Source organism: Lynx canadensis, chromosome D2, assembly GCF_007474595.2.
Source record: "Lynx canadensis isolate LIC74 chromosome D2, mLynCan4.pri.v2, whole genome shotgun sequence".
NCBI classification, from domain to species: Eukaryota; Metazoa; Chordata; class Mammalia; order Carnivora; family Felidae; genus Lynx; species Lynx canadensis.
In genome coordinates this window covers 13,049,471-13,067,400 of record NC_044313.2, presented here as the reverse complement: position 1 = coordinate 13,067,400, position 17,930 = coordinate 13,049,471, and the positions used below count along the sequence as shown (strand labels likewise).

Sequence of the window (17,930 nt, the reverse complement as noted above, 5' to 3'; positions counted from 1 at the left end):
ATGAGGATTGAGAACTACAAATAGAACGGGAATTATTCATGGTTAGCAAGGTGCTGGCTTTTAGAGAAGGATCTTAAAAGTCTTATAATCCAACCCTTGAAATGTTGGTTGAAGTTCCTTACCTCATAGCCACGTTATCACCTGACTTCTAAAAACCTCAAATATCACTCATTCGTTCATCCATCCATTCAATATTCGAGTGTCTCCTACCGAGGCCACAATAATGGATCAGACTAGAAATGAACAGTCTTCTGTAATAAGATGTAATAGGAGAAAGAGAACATCATAGTGGAGAAAGACACAACGGGCTGAAACAGCAAAGCTGAGATGACCACCTCTGCCTGGAGGACTCAGGGCCAGCATCGTAAGAGGTGATATTTGAGCTGAAGCTCAGCAGTGAATAGCACTTGCCCCCGGAGGCAGTTCATTTCCTCTTTGAAAAGTCCTTCCTTACATTGAACCAAAATGTGTGCTTCATTAATTTTTACCTCAACTCTGAATGGTCATTATAAGCCAATGACTCTAGGGACTTTGATCTCAATGGGTGGAAAGGTACTAGGAATGTATAAACTCTGTTTTCAGTATGGCTTTGCTTTATGGAGGGTCTTTTGAAAGGAAAGTACTGAATATTCTCATTTCTTGGACAATAAATTCTTGAATAAGAATTTTTAGGGATTGTCAGAGGAAACTGCTTTGATAGTTAATATTACAGCAAGTATGAATTCTTAAGGAAATGGCCCAACTTCCTGCACCACACTTCTGAGTAGATCTTCCCCATATGTGCTAGGAAGGTACAGAGATAATAATGTAAGAACAGCGTAAGGTGTGTGACGTGTAAAAATACAACTGCTTGAGCCAGAAGCCTGGGAGACAGCAGAGATGCTCTCCTAGGTCATCACTTCCTGCTGATTCTAGCTTTGGCTGGACTCCGTCCATTCCTCCCTGGCCCTGTGGCCTCCACATCTCTCCCCTGAATGACTGCGTCGGCCTCCTGCCTGTCTCCAATCTTCATTCACACCTTTCTCCTGGCCATTCTCCATCACTCCTGGTGATGCTCAAAAATGAGAATTTGATCATGTCTTCCCAGCCTAAAGCTCTTCAGTGTCTTTCTATGATGTGAGAGGCAAATCCAAACTTCTGTGTGGTTTATAAAGTCAGTGGGTGCTGGACCCACTGGCCTGTTCAGTGACTTGCAGACCACGGTCATCTTTGCTCCCTCGTTGGCCATGACACTTGACTTCTCTTAGCTCCTTGAAAACACTAGGCTGTACCTCATACCCAGGCCTTTGCACAGACTTTTCCCCTAGCTGGAAACATCCTCATGCTTCTCCCTTTCTACATCTGCCAGTGCCCCTGCCTCCAGAAAGCTCTCGGCATCTCTCTGTCTTTGTCTCTCTGTTTCTGTCTGTCTGTCTCTCTCTCTCTCTCTCTCACACACACACACACACACACACACACACACACCTCTTTAGCCCACCTTGCTCCTGCTTCTCCTTCATGTTTTGGTTCAAATGGCTCATCTAGCAGGTAGTCAGCTCCCTGTAACTGTCTTGGCTTCCCCCCACTGCAAGCTTCCCCAGTGCCCTTACATTTCTCCTTCTACTTAATACTCTTCACTCTTTAATTCCTTGGTTAATGCTTGTATTCCCAGCTAGACTGGGAACCCCATAAGAGCAGAGACTACAACCCTCTGGTTTAGTTTTGTATCTCCAGTATTGAGGACAGTATCCGACACATATTGGGCCTTAGGCATATATTTTTTGAATCAAGAAAAAAGGGATTTGAATAATTGGCATGAACTTATGAATCATTGAGGGGGGAACAACTTAGGCAAACTCAGAGGGGGATTATGGTATTCCCTAAGAGAAACAGAAAAGTAGGATAATTTCTTCCTCTGTCAAAGAATTGGCTCTGAGAAAACCAGGCTGTTGGACGTTGGAGAAGTCGGCTCAGGGCACTGCAGTGAAATGCTCTGGAAGCCAGGAAGGGCTGCTGCACTAAAGGGAGCTGTTATTACTGTTATTTGTGTGGAGTAGATTTCTTGTTCTCCTCCCTTTATATGCAGGCAAAGAGTGGTCTCTAGGGTGGACCACTGAACAGTAAAGCTGGGGCTGGAGAGACAGCCTTTCATCCAAATTTAGCTTCTGAATCTCTGAAGGGTCCTGGTTTCCTAAATCCCCCAACTTGGCCTTCAGGACCCTCCACAATCTGGGAGCCCTCTTCTCATCTGGCCTTTTCTTTCCCTTTGCATTGCTTTCCATTAAACACCCTTTGCTTCAGTGACTCAGAAATCAATACATGAAAATCCAACAGGCACTCTTTTTCTTTTCTTTTTTTTAATAAGACCTTGTGTTAACAGCTTTAGGAAACCCTAAGAAGGACCACTTAACAGGTGCTACCATGGGCATGGAAACTGATGGTCTGGATTCAGGCCCCTGCTTTGGGGTTTTCTAATTCTCTGATCAGAGCAGATCACCTAATGTCTTTGAACCTACTTTATGTGTTTACCCGTGGAATTGTTGAAAGATGGGATGAGATAATACACGTAAAGTGCTCAGCTGGGCCCTGGATCATAGTAAGAACTCCATAGATGTCACTGTCATCATTGTTATCATCATCGCCATTGCCCTCGTCATCATTGTCGCCATTGTCATTGTCATCATCGTCATTATTGTCATCATGGTCACTGTTGTCATAATTGTCATCATTATGCACAGTACCCCACTTCAGTTGGAAATTCAAGTCATGGGCACACGAGTAGCTAACACACAAAAGAGTGTGCTCTAAGCATCCAATGTCATGGTATTTCCTTTTCCTGACGTTTCCTTTCCTCTCCTCCCACTCACTTCTGTCTTCTTCCTTCAGAGCCAAGGAACTTCACCTTGATGAGTTTGCTCCTTTTCTGCAGGCTTCCCCGGGCTTTGCATCCCTGCCGTTCTTACTCTTTCCCCTCTGGACTCATGGTGGAGTCACTCATTTGGTTATGAATCATAGGTGGCCTTTATACTCCTCATAGGCTTTGCTTCCCAATGTTGACTTCCTGAAGGCAAGCCTGAGTCTTGGTTTTGGCCTTCCACAGATCACAAGCAAATATTCCTTGAGTACCCGTCATGACAGTGTGGACTGTGGGCACACCAAGCACCGGGGCCGAGCTTAGCTGGATGGATGCTCAGTGAGTGTTTGGGAATAGTCTGATCTAGCATTGTTTCATCAGAGAGTGGAAAGCTCATACCCACTTTTGTAAAGAATTAAATTATATAAGCACCAAGACTGTTTGTAGCTTACAGCAAGTAGTCAATTAGGTGACTTAAATTAATTTTTGGCAGCAGCTAAATGGAGCCTCAAGTCTTTTGTCTTTAAACAGCTAATCCAAAACAAAAAAAAATAATAATTAAGTATTTCTGAAACAATATTATTCACAGACTTAAAATATACAATTTAATTAAATTTGTGTTCTTAATCTTTTTATAGAAATTAATTTCAAGTTCATTCAGAAAAGAAAGGTCCATGCATACCTCAGGATTCTGCCTATGAACGTTCAACACCCAGCCTACCAATTTTTGTGATATCTGGGCTGGGAAGGAAGATATCCTTAGTTCTTCTGAATGAGAATCAGACTTCTTACTTATTCATGGTTTTATTTTTGGGGGGTATTTCGAGGTTTGAGACATAAACAAAACCTGGCTTCTTTCTTGGGGATGCTGAATGGATTGAAAATTTGTAAAAGAGACAATATTTAAAATACGGAAGCAACCCAAGTGCACATCAACAAGGAATGGATAAGCAAAATGTGGTACATCTATATAATGGGACATTACTCAGTCTTAAAAAGAAAGGAAATTTTGACACATGGTTCAACAGGGATAAACCTTAAAGACATTATGCTCAGTGAAATAAGCAAGTCAGCAAAAGACAAAGACTGTGTCATTCCATTCACAGGAGGTACTTGGTGTTATCAAAATTAAAGACAGAAAGTAGAATGGAGTTTGCCAGGGACTGGGGGAAGGGCGAATGAGGAGTCATTGTTTAATGGGTACAGAGTTTCCGTTTTCCAAGATGGCAGCAGTCTGGAGATGGATGGTGGAGATGGTTGTACAACTCTATGAATGTATGCAACCCCACTGAGTGATACATGTAAAAATGGCTAAGGTGGTAAATTTTTTGTTATAGGTACTTGACCACGGTAGGAAAGTTAATAAGAAATGCATAAATTAAAATCCTAGTAAAAAATCTGCAACACATATGCAAAAGTTTCTCTAGAAACCTCAACTTTACCTGATACTAATAAACTACTCTACAGTGGTTTTTACCAGTGTCTCTTCCCGTCAGCGGTATATCTGAAAATCTTCACCAGTACTTAGTTTCATCAACCTTTAAAGTTTTTGTGAATCTGGAATGTTATCAGTTGTTTTCATTTGTATCTCAATAATTACTAGTGAGTTTTAAAAAATGTTATGTGTTTATTGGCCATTGAAATATTCTCTTCTATGGGGGCGCCTGGGTGGCTCAGTTGGTTAAGCATCCGACGTCAACTCAGGTCATGATCTCACGGTTCGGGAGTTCAAACCCCACGTCGGACTCTGTGCTGACAGCTCAGAGCCTGGAGCCTGCTTCGGATACCGTGTCTCCCTCTCTCTCTGCCCCTCCCCAGCTCATGCTCTGTCTCTCCCTCTCGTTCAAAAATAAAGAAACATAAACAAAAATTTAAAAAAATATTCTCTTCTATGAATTGCCAACTTATATCATTAAAACATTTTTCTTTTGGGGTGTTCTTCTTTTTCTTGTTGATTCGTAAGAACGTATACATTCTGAATGCTAAAAATTTTATTGTCATCCATATGGAAAAAATCTTCTCCCAGTTGAAAGCTTGTCTTTTAACCCTGTTTATGATGTTCTTTATTTTACAATTTTTTTATCTGGCCAATTTTTAAAAATTTTTTTAATGTTTACTTATTTTTGAGAGAGAAACAGACAGAGTGCAAGTGGAGGAGGGGCAGAGAGAAAGGGAGACCCAGAATCCGAAGCAGGCTCCAGGCTTTGAGCTGTCGCCACAGAGCCCGATGCAGGACTTGAACCTGCGAGTGACGAGATCATGACCTGAACTGAAGTCAGACACTTAACCAACGGAGCCACCAGGTGCCCCTGACCTGGGCAATTTTTTGAAGTATTTAGGATATGCTTTGGTCTTCCCAACCAAAACATATTTTTCTTTCTCCTTGTTGTTAATACCCATTTAGGATAATTTTTAATACAGTATTTTGCTGCTTATGCAGTCAAAGCCTTGGTTTTTCCATATTAAAGATTTTGAGCCCTATCGATGTATAATTATCAAGATGTTAAAAGCATATTTCTCACCTAATAGATCTCTAAGTTATGCATCCACCTTCTCAAGGTCTGAAATATTTTCTTCCGTGTCCTCTACTGCTTTCTTAATTCAGGCCATTTAAAAAAGTTCTACCTGGGTCATGGCAGTATCCTCTTAACTGGTCCATGTCTCCAATGTATCCTTCTTCTCATCCATCTACCACAGTTGGCCAGTTATCATCCTAAAGGGCAGAGCCGATCATGTAATTTTTATGCTAAAAAAAAAACATTCCACACCCATTCTTCTCCATTATTTGAAATAAACTTCAAATCCTTAATGTGCCCTTTAGGCCACTTCGTAGTCTGACCCAAAGGCTTTTCAAACTTCACTACAATTCTAAATCTACTTCCCAAAGCATCAGCCACAACAGCCTTCTTGATTCTTTGTATGTGACATAAGCTTTCCTGTCTCCCTTTGTATAGTCCTCCTTGCCCATCACAGTCTTTCATCTGGGAATGTGCATCCCCTACTAACTACCTTCCATAGCCTGGCTCGCACAACTTCTCCTCCTTAACTTCCCCTTCCACACTTAGAATAAATCTCTTCTTGAGCCTCACTTGCATTTTCCTTTGTGGCCCTATCAAAGCACTCAACCACGTATTCCCATTATTAGATGGATTATTTACATCTCTGTCTCCCTTAGGAAATTATAAGCTCTGTGATGACTTAACTATGTCTTATTCACACTTGACCGTGGTACCTAGAATAGGGCCTGGTACATAGCGCTCGTGTGTGTTGATTACATGTTCTTGCCTTTAATAGAAGGGCTTGAACCTAGAGAGGTAAAGCAAACACTGAAACCCTGAAAGAGGCACAGGGAATGAGAGGCAACTTTGTGAAACTCTGAACTGGCCTCCTTTTCTCCTTCTGTTGTTGAGAAAGAGAAGTTTTATGAGAAATCGATCTCTCCTGAGAACTTGGCCCTGCAGCCTGGGGAATGATGTGGTGTGATAGGACAGAGTTGTCAATCTGAATTTTTTTAAATGATTTATACATTCAATGTATTGGGACTTTTAAAATTTCTCAAACTCAAAGGATGGTCAAACTAAAATGATGCAGAGCGGAAAAAAAAATCTAAACATTGTACAGAAGGTATTTTAACTAGTCAAATGAAAAACAGATGTCTTAAATTAAAACACATAAATTATTTGAGCTTAGAAATTTCATATATCTTTGTGATGAAAATCTATCACTCAAGACTTAATAAGATAGATTTTGAAAGCTTACATATTTGTATGTTTAGTTAATTGATGACATTCAATAAAATGTCTCTTTAAAAAGCTGCTTAAAATTATAGACAACAATGATTATGTTGTTATTATATTATTGCCACTTGGGTATTACTATCAAATCTTGTTTAACTTTGGAAAGCTCGAAAGATATACATAGTGCACGGAAGAAAATAACAATCATCTGTATTTCCAATACCTATGATTAAGCATTATTAATTATTTCTTAAGAAAAATTACTCCTCACTTGTTAAGAAAGATTACTACTTTTTATAAAAGTGATACATACTTATTATAAAGAATTCACAACACTTAGCAAAATACAGAGATACATAAAAAAATTTTCCTTAAAAATGTCAATCATTTCACAAATTTGTATATTGACTTTCACAAGGGCCGAGTGACTCTTCTGGGTCTAAATTTCGGGAAAGTTTTCAAGCTGCCCTATGGAGTGTTAGTATTACTCTTCTGGGAAATATCAATTTCTGTTTTATACTTAATAGTTACAATGAGGTAGATTTTCAAAACTTGGACCAGTTCCATTCTGAAAGAGTAATGTCCTCTTTCATGGGTGAAAATGGAATAAACAAATTATGTAATAAGAATTGAGAAAGCCATCAGCTTGAAACTTCATTGAGGACTATTCTAATTGGGGGAGATCGGTGTTGGGGTAGTTGTATCTACACTTGATCTTGGCCAAAAGGCCGAGAAGCGATGGGGCCTGGGGGGCGGGGGGTGGGGGTAGTTCTATCGATTCAGAGATCCTAGAGAGTATTTACAATTCTGCCGGTTTGTTTACTGCTCCTGAACATATTTCCCTAAGAGCTGGAATTTACACAAAAGCATCTGTAGCAACCTTGAGTCTCTTCTTCCCCAGGGCCTGCCGTTCTGTCTGGGGTGGGCCAGCCAGCAGGTCATTTCTGAGAAAGACACCCCTCCTCGTTCTCGCCTCTTCTTCCAGATGCAAAGATTCCTAAGAAGGCATCTGAAGACAGTTTACCTCTGTACCAAAATCTTGGGTAACAGAGGCATCTTCTCTTAGGTGTCACCTAAGGAAACAAAAATGCAATGGAGATGGGACGACACATCCCATTTCCTCTGCAGTGTGTGGGGAAGTGGAAGAAAGCCTCTCTCTCTCTGGCTGACTCCAGGACCGGGACTTTAGGTGAATTGCTATTTGTTTTTATTAATAACGTATTGTGTCTTTGTTAATAATACTTTGACATGGGATGTTTTTGCCTCCAAGATCGGCAGCAGAGCAAAACTCCTGTAAAAACATTTATCCTGCTTAATGAAAGGGTGCTCCAGGGAGAACACTTGATGGGAAAATGCATCAGGCTGAAATTGCATATGTAGCTGGGCGTATCCGTCTAAGTGGAACTAGAGCTGGGGTCCCTTTTGGTGACATAATCCGCAGAAATTGGTATGAGAGACGTCAGCGGGGCAAGTCCGTGGTGATCAAGGAAAACCACACTCAGTCATCCTATACGAGAAATAGCAGGAGAGGAAGCCAGGACAACACTGTATGTTAGCTAACTTGAGAATAAACAAACAAACAAACAAACAAATACATAAATAAATAAGAAATACTAGCAGAATACTTTTTTCCTGCCTTACTAAAAAGTGCTTTCTGGGGCGCCTGGGTGGCGCAGTCGGTTAAGCGTCCGACTTCAGCCAGGTCACGATCTCGCGGTCTGTGAGTTTGAGCCCCGCGTCAGGCTCTGGGCTGATGGCTCGGAACCTGGAGCCTGTTTCCTATTCAGGCTCTGGGCTGATGGCTCGGAACCTGGAGCCTGTTTCCTATTCTGTGTCTCCCTCTCTCTCTGCCCCTCCCCTGTTCATGCTCTGTCTCTCTCTGTCCCAAAAATTAAAAAAAAAAAAAAAAAAAAAGTGCTTTCTACCTGAATGACTGAACGACTCTTATTTTTATAAGTTCTCAAAAACCGGTTGATCTATCTTTTCCATACAGGGGATCTAGCTTCTAGAAAGAGTGGAGCTATCTTCTGCGCCCAAGTGCCTCCCCGGCCGGGACCCCTGGCTCCTCCACCGATGAAAAACGAACGAGAAATAATACTTCGTTCTCAAGTTTTGTGACAGCCACACCGTGTTTGTGAGGAGCTGGCATTATGGACTTCACTTAACAGATGAAGTGGCTTGTCTCAGGTCACGTGGCTAGGAAGTGACAGGGATAAGACTTGAACCCCCTTTTTTTTGTCTTCAGTGTTTTGCCTCTGACTCCACAGAGCCTGGGCAGTTTCGAGAATACGTTATTATTCACATGACACTTTTGGCGTTACTATAAAACCAATCCCATGAAAAGCTTGCTCGAGAACCATTTGGAGGAATGAATTTTATCGGTCTTATTGGGGGGCTCCAATCCTGGCCAAGTGGTCCCCTGAGCCAATGTGATCGTCTCCTTCTGCTGCAATCTTCTAGAAATTCAGGATAAAATGAAAAAAATAAAAACCAAAAAACCACGTAGCTGAGCTTGAAAGAAAGTGACATCCTCAGATACAAGAGCAAATGCAAAGCCAGGGCAGAAAGCTGGCTAGCTGTTAAGGGGCTGCCGTAGGGTTATGAGTTTTAAGCCTGAGCAGGGTGAGAAGCTAAAACCTGAGACCTTCACAAGGGGTTTTAGAAAGGAAAGATCCAGGATCTTATAAAGGAAGCAACGTGAGGTGTCTCTCTGCCTAGAACTCTGCATGGGGGGTTGGTAGGGGTCCCCATGAGAAATCCAAATGAACTCACATAGATGCAGAGGCTGAATGTCACTGCTCGCGTGGTGTGGACATTCCGCAGCAGGAAATGAGTATAAAAACCAGTCCCCGACCTGCAAAGCTCAACAGATGCTAAACCAAGATGGTTCTGTAGCAGTATTTTCAAAACCTGAGACACAAGGGAAATAGCCTTGTGGCTGAACGTTTTTTGTTTTTGTTTTTTTCTTTTAATATGGCATTAGAACTGGTGGTCACTACGAAACTTTTATTAAATAAATGATTGCCTTGGGAGCCCAATCCCAAGCTAAATCACTAACCCTTTCGGCAGGAGCGTGGGGTGTCTCTCCACGCCCAGAAGATTGGTCAATTTAGTTCCTGTCCTCGTTAATTAATTCTCTCTGCTACCAATTTAAAATTTGAATTAAAAAAAAATAAAGAATTCAGCCAAATCAAAGAAAACTTGTTAAGTTGACTTAAATCATTACCAGTATAATTTTTAAAATTAGTTTAGGAAAACAGCAAAGGATATTAAGTAGAAATGACGTGAAATTGCTCGTTGAGTTGCTCTGTAGGACCAAGAGCCCACAGGGATACGTGTATTTTTTCTTTAACCTTTTCGGTAATTACTTCAGAGTAATATTCTTCTAATTAGGTAGCTTTCCAGTTGTCATTGTCTTCGTATAAAACTTTCGACAGTGATTGATTAGAGGGATTTGTCAACTTTGGGTTTCCAAGAGCTTAGGAATATTTCGATGACCTTGAAAATAAATGGGAGTACACCCCTTTTTTCATCCTGGTTCCGGGGAGGCTCAAAGCCAAGAGGCGGCTTGTTTACTTTCACTGTAGCCCCCACCCCTCTGCAATCCCACTGAACCTGCCGTGACCTCCTTTGACCAAGCCTCTTCATCCACAAGGCAGCCAGAGAGCATCTTGTGGCCAGATGTGCGCCCCCCACACCCAGCGTTCCTGGGCTCGAATTCATAAATCCCCTGCTACCCGCACTGACTGCTTTCTCCCCGCTAACAAATGCCTCTCTGGACCGCTGCTCCCTGACCCACTTCCAAGGCAGGGAGGCGATTGGCCAATTTCTGAAATGACACAAGATCGATGAGGTGTCGTCATGCCCAAACCCAAGAAGATGACAGTTAGGCCTCATGCCCAAATCCTCCTTCTCCTTTCCTAGCAGGCACCAGGCTGTGCAAGTCATCCTGTAACACCACTGGGTCCGGGTAGTTTCTCCATCCCAGCAACACGGGGTGTGTTTGTGTATCCCGTCCACATAGGTGCAAACACCATCATAGATATCCAGTCCCCTTACTGATCCTCCAAGGTCTACGCATTTTTTTCAGTCTGGCGTTTCTTACCTCTCAGTGCATTGAAAAAACGCTCAGTGGTGGAAAAAATACTTGAATATAGTGCGTTAGCTCCAGGAAAGCCAGGTTGGGTTGTGACTGTCTCAGATCCATATTCACCGGACAGAAACGATTTCCGTTTGAGTCCACATTTCCCGCTTCTTCATTCTTTTCCCTTTACTTGTGGGGCCATAAGCAAGTTGACATTTACATAGCTCTTAACTAAGGATTTCTATCTTTATTCTCCCATCTGATGCTCTCTACAGCCCTGTGAGATGGGCAGTCCTGGTGTGTGTTACAGACGGGGAAAGCAAAGCTCAGACAGGTGGAAGTGACTTGTATCACATCACATAATCGTAAATGATACGGCTGGTTCTTCAAACCCAAACCTCCACTCCCTAATCCCGAGACTTTCCGCTGTAACATTACCAAGTCTCCGGAAGGTATCTTCTTCAGTCTCCTTCTCGTTTTGGTGAGTGAACTGAGCCCCAGGACTTCTGACGATTACCTATTTGCAAATAGATAGTGATAGAGCTGGCAGGGGCCAGGTCCTCCTTGCTCTTCGTCCATGTCTCTTTCTACTCCCCTCTGCTCCTGTCCCTGCCCTCCCTGCACTCCACTGTCCCATGCACCCAGACAGCATGCATGGTGATCTGTGTTCCCGGCACGAGTGGTAAAGAAAGCTACCGCGCTGATCCCAGGATCCTATGTTTCCAAAACTCGGTGGCACTGGATCATCAAATGAACGTCGCCCACCTCTCATACTCAGCTCCGTTGTCTTATAGATTTTTCTCCTTCTGACTCTCAGATGCTTTTATAGAATGAACTAGCAAGTCCCAAGCAACGGGTTACTGAGACGCAATGGATATGGACAAGCAAAACACTTCTCAGGACAGTAAACTCTTTTTTTTTTCTTTTTTTCCTTTCAATTTTTGTCATGAGCCATGAGCTCTCCTTGCCTTCTTTACAGTTCTGGAAACACAGAGGCAAGGCTTGATTATTATTATTTCTGCAGCGGGATTTACTCATCGCTCGTCCTTCCGGTCACTTTGGCAACAAAACGACATCTGAGTGTTGTTGCCAGAACATCCCCCTTCCCAGTCCCAGGATTTCTGTGCCGTCACTCATGACATGCCACTTGTCCAACTCTGATAAAGAACAATGATTGTCTCTCTCATTTCTATAGCTCTTTACAGCTTATAGAATCCTTGCAGATCATTTTTTTTCTTTTACAATTTCATTTACTACTAATAAAGCTGAGTTTCAAAAACCTTAGGGAATTTGCCTCAGATCAAACAGCTAGCAAGCGGCCGACCCATTGACTCCAACACCAATGCCACGGGGCAAACCCTAAAACGCATCATCAGAAGAAACATCGCAGGCCTGGGTCAAAATCGCCAGGGTTTATTGATCATGCAGGTTCGATAAGAGGCATTGGAGGATATTTGAAGCAGTGATTAGATATGTCTCTCCACTGAACTTTACATTTTTTCAAAGGGGATGCTTGTGGTAAGTTACTCGCGGTCATAGCCTTGAATGATGCCGGGAACCACCACCCACCTGATGTTTTGGGGAAAATGGGAGTTTTTCTCTAATGTAACTTGGGTGAAACGTTGACAGCGATTTCTCTTACGTGAGTAGAATCATAGTTTTATAAGTGAAAAACCTGCCTCAGTCTTCAGGACTCTGGAACTGACTGGCTATGGCTACCCCCTCAACACACCCACCCACTTGCCCCCTAACATTCCCAGCTCCTGGTTTTCCATCCCTTTCTGGAACAGAGCCAGTAGGGAGAAGCTTATTTTCTCACAAAGCAGACTTTTGGGTTTTGCCAGAAGTCTATGTTATTGAGAAGTTCTTAGACCAACAGAACAGCTCTGCTTCTGCCTATTAGCTTTCATTTTTAGCCTGATGAGGGAATTCGGGCCAGACAGGTGAGGTGTCCCACGGGGGTCATGGTCCCTAACAGGGGTGACAGAGCCAGCAACCCTGTCAACGAAGGGCCTTTCCAAAGCGTATTCCCTAGACAAGAGCAAGGGTTCTATTCTCCTCTGTCCAGAGTTGATCTGGGCAGGAAAGAGCGCCTGGGTGGTACTTGGGTATTTCTGAGGGATGGCCGCAGTGACCCACACTTTGCCGGTAATTGTCACACTTTATGGTATTTGCTTAATTGTCTGTGAGCTCCATGAGGACAAGGACTGTGTCTCTCTGGCTTGGCAGTGTATCCGAGGACCGGGCACCCCTCTTAACGGTGTAAAGACTTGCATTCTCAATAAATAAAGAATAAACCCCAATTCCCATCCCCCTCAGGACCTCTCTGTCCCCTATCCACGCGCTTGCCCCAGTCTGCCACTGAAGGTCACGCGAACTTGTCCCAAAGGGACGGGCTTCTAGTTTTAGAAACACAGGATTCCTGGGACCGATTTGGTCATCGAGACGCAAGAGCCAAAAAAACACGATCCTCATGTTTGAACTTTTCTTGTCCCTCAGAGATCATCGTCAAATTTTTCACCTCGAAAAAGTCGGGAGGAGAATATTAAATGCAAATGGACTCTGGCAGGGTGAGTGATTATCAGGCCAGTACAAGAACGCACTTCTGCATCCACTCTTGAGGAGGGAAGGAGGCAAGGTCTCAGCTCTAAGTGGGAGATTTATTTTTTTTTAGGTCAGGTGTTTTTTGAAGTTTGCAGATGGCAATTTCATTTGCATTTAATGTCCTTCAGATTATTTCCTTTCTGTTGTGCTAAACACCTCTCTCAGTTGGGTCTAATTTGATGAGGTCATGCTGTGACCCTTGACCCCTTGGATCTTAAATGAAACCATCTGACCAGAAAGGAGAGAGAGCGTGCTCAGTCTTGTTCGCAGACATTTGATATTTGCAGATGTGCGGCCAAATCTGCTAACTACCCACTTGCCAGTTTAGCTCCTGATTAGAAGTGGAACTAGTGAATTATCCACATTTGAGTCCAACATTTGAAGAATAAATGGGTCCAATTAATTCTTTGTCACATCCTTGTCAAAATAAGAGCACTATGCCAAAGAAAAGAAAACAACCGCCTGTACCTACAGAGGGTAATTTGGGATATCAGCAAACAATTAATCTTGGAAAACACCGAAACATTGCAGGGTACAAAATATTTGCAGAGTGCTCTGCCGGTGAGCTGAGATTTCCTATGGAAAAGGAGACAAAGACCCTTTCGGGTGATCTAGAATGCTGCCCACTCCATTCGGTCCTTGTTGTTAGAGGCTGGGAGGAAGGGACCAATTCTAACTCCTTAATTAAAACTCAAAACAAAAATTGAGATTGCAGGTGCCTAAGTAGAGGGTGAGATTTTCCCAGACGAATAACATTTTTATGCTTGGTTAGGCATCTGATTGCAGCCTCATAAACATTTTCGTAAGCATTCTCATTTTTCTCCCCTGGAATTTTACCGTGCATCTGTCCTTTTACATTTACAGGATTCCACCTTATTCTGTCTTTGCCCGTAGGGCACATGATATGACCTATGAAGTGTCATGCTGGGAAAAGAAACCGTTATCCCAACTTTCTACTCAGAAAGGTATCTGCTTCTGCAGTAATGATTAAGTTGCTGCTTGGACCATGTCCACTTTTTACTTCTGATTAAATGTAAAGTTCTGATTAAACCATGTCTCGGGAACACACAGGAAAATAGTATTATGAAACATTGCTTAAATTCAGTTTCATTTTTATGGAATGTCCATTGTAAGCGATTTGATCAAAGCTCATTGCATCTTTCCAGACATTTGGGTGTTAGAGGCTACATGGCATGGCCAGAGCCTGAGGAAACAGGAAGGATTGGGACAGGTCATCTATTCACCCAGGTGACAGACACCCGGCTGTGGGGAGCGGGGCATGAGAGAAGATGCCTACAATGAGCTTCTCGTGGCTTCAGGGTGCTTTTAAGTATTTTGAATTAATTATTAATATTTAAACATGGAGAGATTTGGGGCACCTGGGTGGCTCAGTCAGTTGAGCATTTGACTCTTAATTTTGGCTCAGGTCATGATCTCAGGGTCCATGAGTTCGAGCCCCACGTTGGGCTCCACGCTTACAGCGTAGAGCCTGCTTGGGATTCTCTCCACCCCACCCCACCCCCCGCCCTGGCCACTCTTGCCCCCTCCCCTGCTTATGTTCTCTCTCTCTCTCAAAGGAAAAAAATATATAGAAATTTAACATTCAAAAGCTAGATTTCTGGCTTCTCTTGAAAAAATCCAAAGATCTGGCAACACTGGACCTGTCTTCTTCCATGGCTGAGATCAGCTGGACGAGAGGAATGGCTGCCCCATTTAGGCAAAGCATATGGCCTCCAAGGTGTCAGAGGTCCTACCATTTCCTAGTACTGACACCCAATGCTCTTGGTTCATCACCTTTACCTGACAGCTCCTGTAGCTTCTGAGTTTGTGACCCTTGATGCGGTAGAATAAATGCAGCTTCGGTGTTTGATGGGGTCTGATTTAATTCTTGCCTCTGCCCTGGATTGTGTGTTGACTTGGATAGGATTTATTTTACTTTTTCTAATTCTAAATGAATACATGTTAATTTTGGAATGAATGAAAGTGAAGACAAGTAAAAGCACAAAAAAGAATCGCCCAACTTAATAACTATAATACATAAGTGGGTCACCCTTCGTTTTTTTCCTGTGATTTCTTAGTACAATTGAGATAATACCGTATGTATAACTTTGTGCCTGCTTTCCACTTAATGTCATTATGCCTGTATTTTCCTACGCTTTGATAAATATCACATTTAATAATTATACAGTATTGCATTGTATACAATATACTTGACCATTGGTCTGTTGCTGGCCATTTTCTTTCTTTCTTTCTTTCTTTCTTTCTTTCTTTCTTTCTTCTATTATAAGTAATACTTTGATGGACATTCTTATGTATCAGTCTCTATTAAAGTTTCAGATTATTTCCTTAGACTAGATTCCAAGAGTTGCAAACACTATGCCAATGGGTAGGAAACTTAATTTAAAATTCATGGATCACATTACCAAATTGTTCTCCAGAGGGTTGTCCCAAACTACGTTCCTACCAGTAGTATATAAAAGTTCTTATTTTATTTCGACTGCATAGCTTGAGTAATTTGGCTCATGAGGAAACAAAAATTGATGTGTTAAAGGTGGTATCTCAGTGGCATTTTATGTATATTTCTCTCACCAGCAGTGGACTTGATTACATTTTTACATTCAATAGCTACTTTAATTCCTTCTGATATAAATCATCTATTGAATAACTTATTTAATCTTAGCTTCATTTTCTTCCTCTATAAAATGGGTATGATGCTGCACCTGCCTAGTAGGTTAGTTTTGTGAATTAAATCAGAGTGCTTACATAAAGATCTACACCCAGGATAGGCACTTAATATGAGTCACTGTTCTTTATTTCCTTGCAATTAAACATAAGGTCAAGCTACACTTTTTTGCTTTCTCTCTGTTGAATAAAACAATGTTGAACCGCAGCCCCTTAGAAACTCGATCTAATCATACCAGACATTTGTTGGTTCTCACTATGTGTTAGGCACCGTGGGTCTTCTTTGGGTGTTCACAAGAACTAGGAGATGGTCGTCATTATCCTTGGTCTTCAAGGGAGAAGGCTGAGGTGTGGTGAGGTTTAACCACTTGCTGGAGTGGAAGAGTCAAGGCAAGCTCGAGCCGTCTCACAGTGGAGCCCACCCTCTCAACCATCAGGCCACACTATCCAGTGAGGGGTCCTACTCGGTACTCTGGTCCACCCGTGGGGCTACCCAGATTCCTACCTCCTCTGCTCTAACACGGTGATCTGACGAGGATCACACCCCAGGTCTGGGCCCAGCATTCTCCTTGGTAAAATGAGAGGATCTGAATAGATGATCCCGAAGTCCCATCCACGGGTACAGGGGTAACTTTACAGACAGGTGTGTGTGCACACCTATCTGCACACTCACCCGTAGACACACTGAGAAGTCAAGCAAGCATATACATGCTCATGCACTCGTGCGCGCGCACACACACACACACACACACATCCCTTGAGGAGAGCCAACCCTAGTAAACCAAATTTTGGGGTTGTTTTTCTTCTTAGTCCTCTAAAAAAAATATATATATATATATATATAATATAAAATACATATATACACAAATACATATACATTATAATAAATTACGTAAAATATATACACTCATATACTTGAATAGGGAAGTATACACATACATATACATACGCAAATACACATACATGTGCTTATTGTGTGCTAGACTTTGTTCTAGAAGCATTATTGGTGTTCATTTGCTCAGTCCTTACAACGATGCTGTGCGGTAGCTCTTATTATCCCCATTTCCCAGAGGAGGAAGTGTAGGTACAGAGGTGTAGGTACAGCTCTAAGCACGTGCTCGTACCCACTTTCCTCTGCCGCCCTCGTAGATGGAGATGTTGCTTTAAACAAGTTCAAATAAAGTACAAGTAATCCCTAAGGCTTGACAGAATATACGTCTTATCAGTTTTTACGTTAATATAGTCACAGAAGCCTAGCCCAAAAGAGATAAGATCATGAGCACTTATATCACCTTCTCTGCCGTGACTTAAACTATGTTTCCTCTGTTCACAGGAATACATGGAATCACAGCAAGGCTTTGAGATTTTGCCTTCTTCAATTAATATTATATCATAAGCACTTCTATGCCACTACACAGTCAGCACACCCAGAGTTTAAAACTGGGGACTAACGTCTTATCAGGTGACCAATCTATTCATTTACTTACCCCTTATTATTATGTTACCGTTATTTCCAATTTTCTTCACAGTTACCAGCCACACCGCAATGAACACATCTATTCATGTAGCATTTCATTTTTCCTGGGGCTATTTTTAAAAATCAATTTAAATCAAAATAATTACCTGCCGTTGATGACTTTTGGTTTCAAAAATTAATTCTGTAACTTCTAGTGCTCTCATAGTCCTTAAATTATGACCAGTGATTGTACTGGAAGATGACAGAGAAACAAATACAATAATGGATACGTGTAGTATTCTGCACCCGAAATTTGTGACAAAAACACACAGGAGATGCTTTCGCAAGGGGATTTAACAGTTGTTTATTTTCAAAGCAGTTTTTTTTTTTTTTTTTCCTTAAAGGGAAGTTCCTCCAGGGCCGGTTTATTTTGCAATGATCACAATTTCTTTTTGAGCTTGCAACCGAAGGGTTCAAAGCTCTTCTAAGTTGTGTGGCTGGATCTACTATTATAGGACAACAGACATAGATGTT

General features: G+C 42.1%; 1 long non-coding RNA gene across 1 annotated transcript; it reads right to left on the bottom strand.

The window, feature by feature from the left end:
- Window positions 1-7,760: 7,760 nt before the first annotated feature.
- Window positions 7,761-17,663, bottom strand: LOC115527508. Its single transcript, XR_003972954.1, has 2 exons — window positions 17,564-17,663; window positions 7,761-8,077 (listed from the first exon to the last, which is right to left on the bottom strand). It is a non-coding gene; the product is annotated as an uncharacterized LOC115527508 (long non-coding RNA).
- Between the last annotated feature and the right edge of the window lie 267 nt (window positions 17,664-17,930).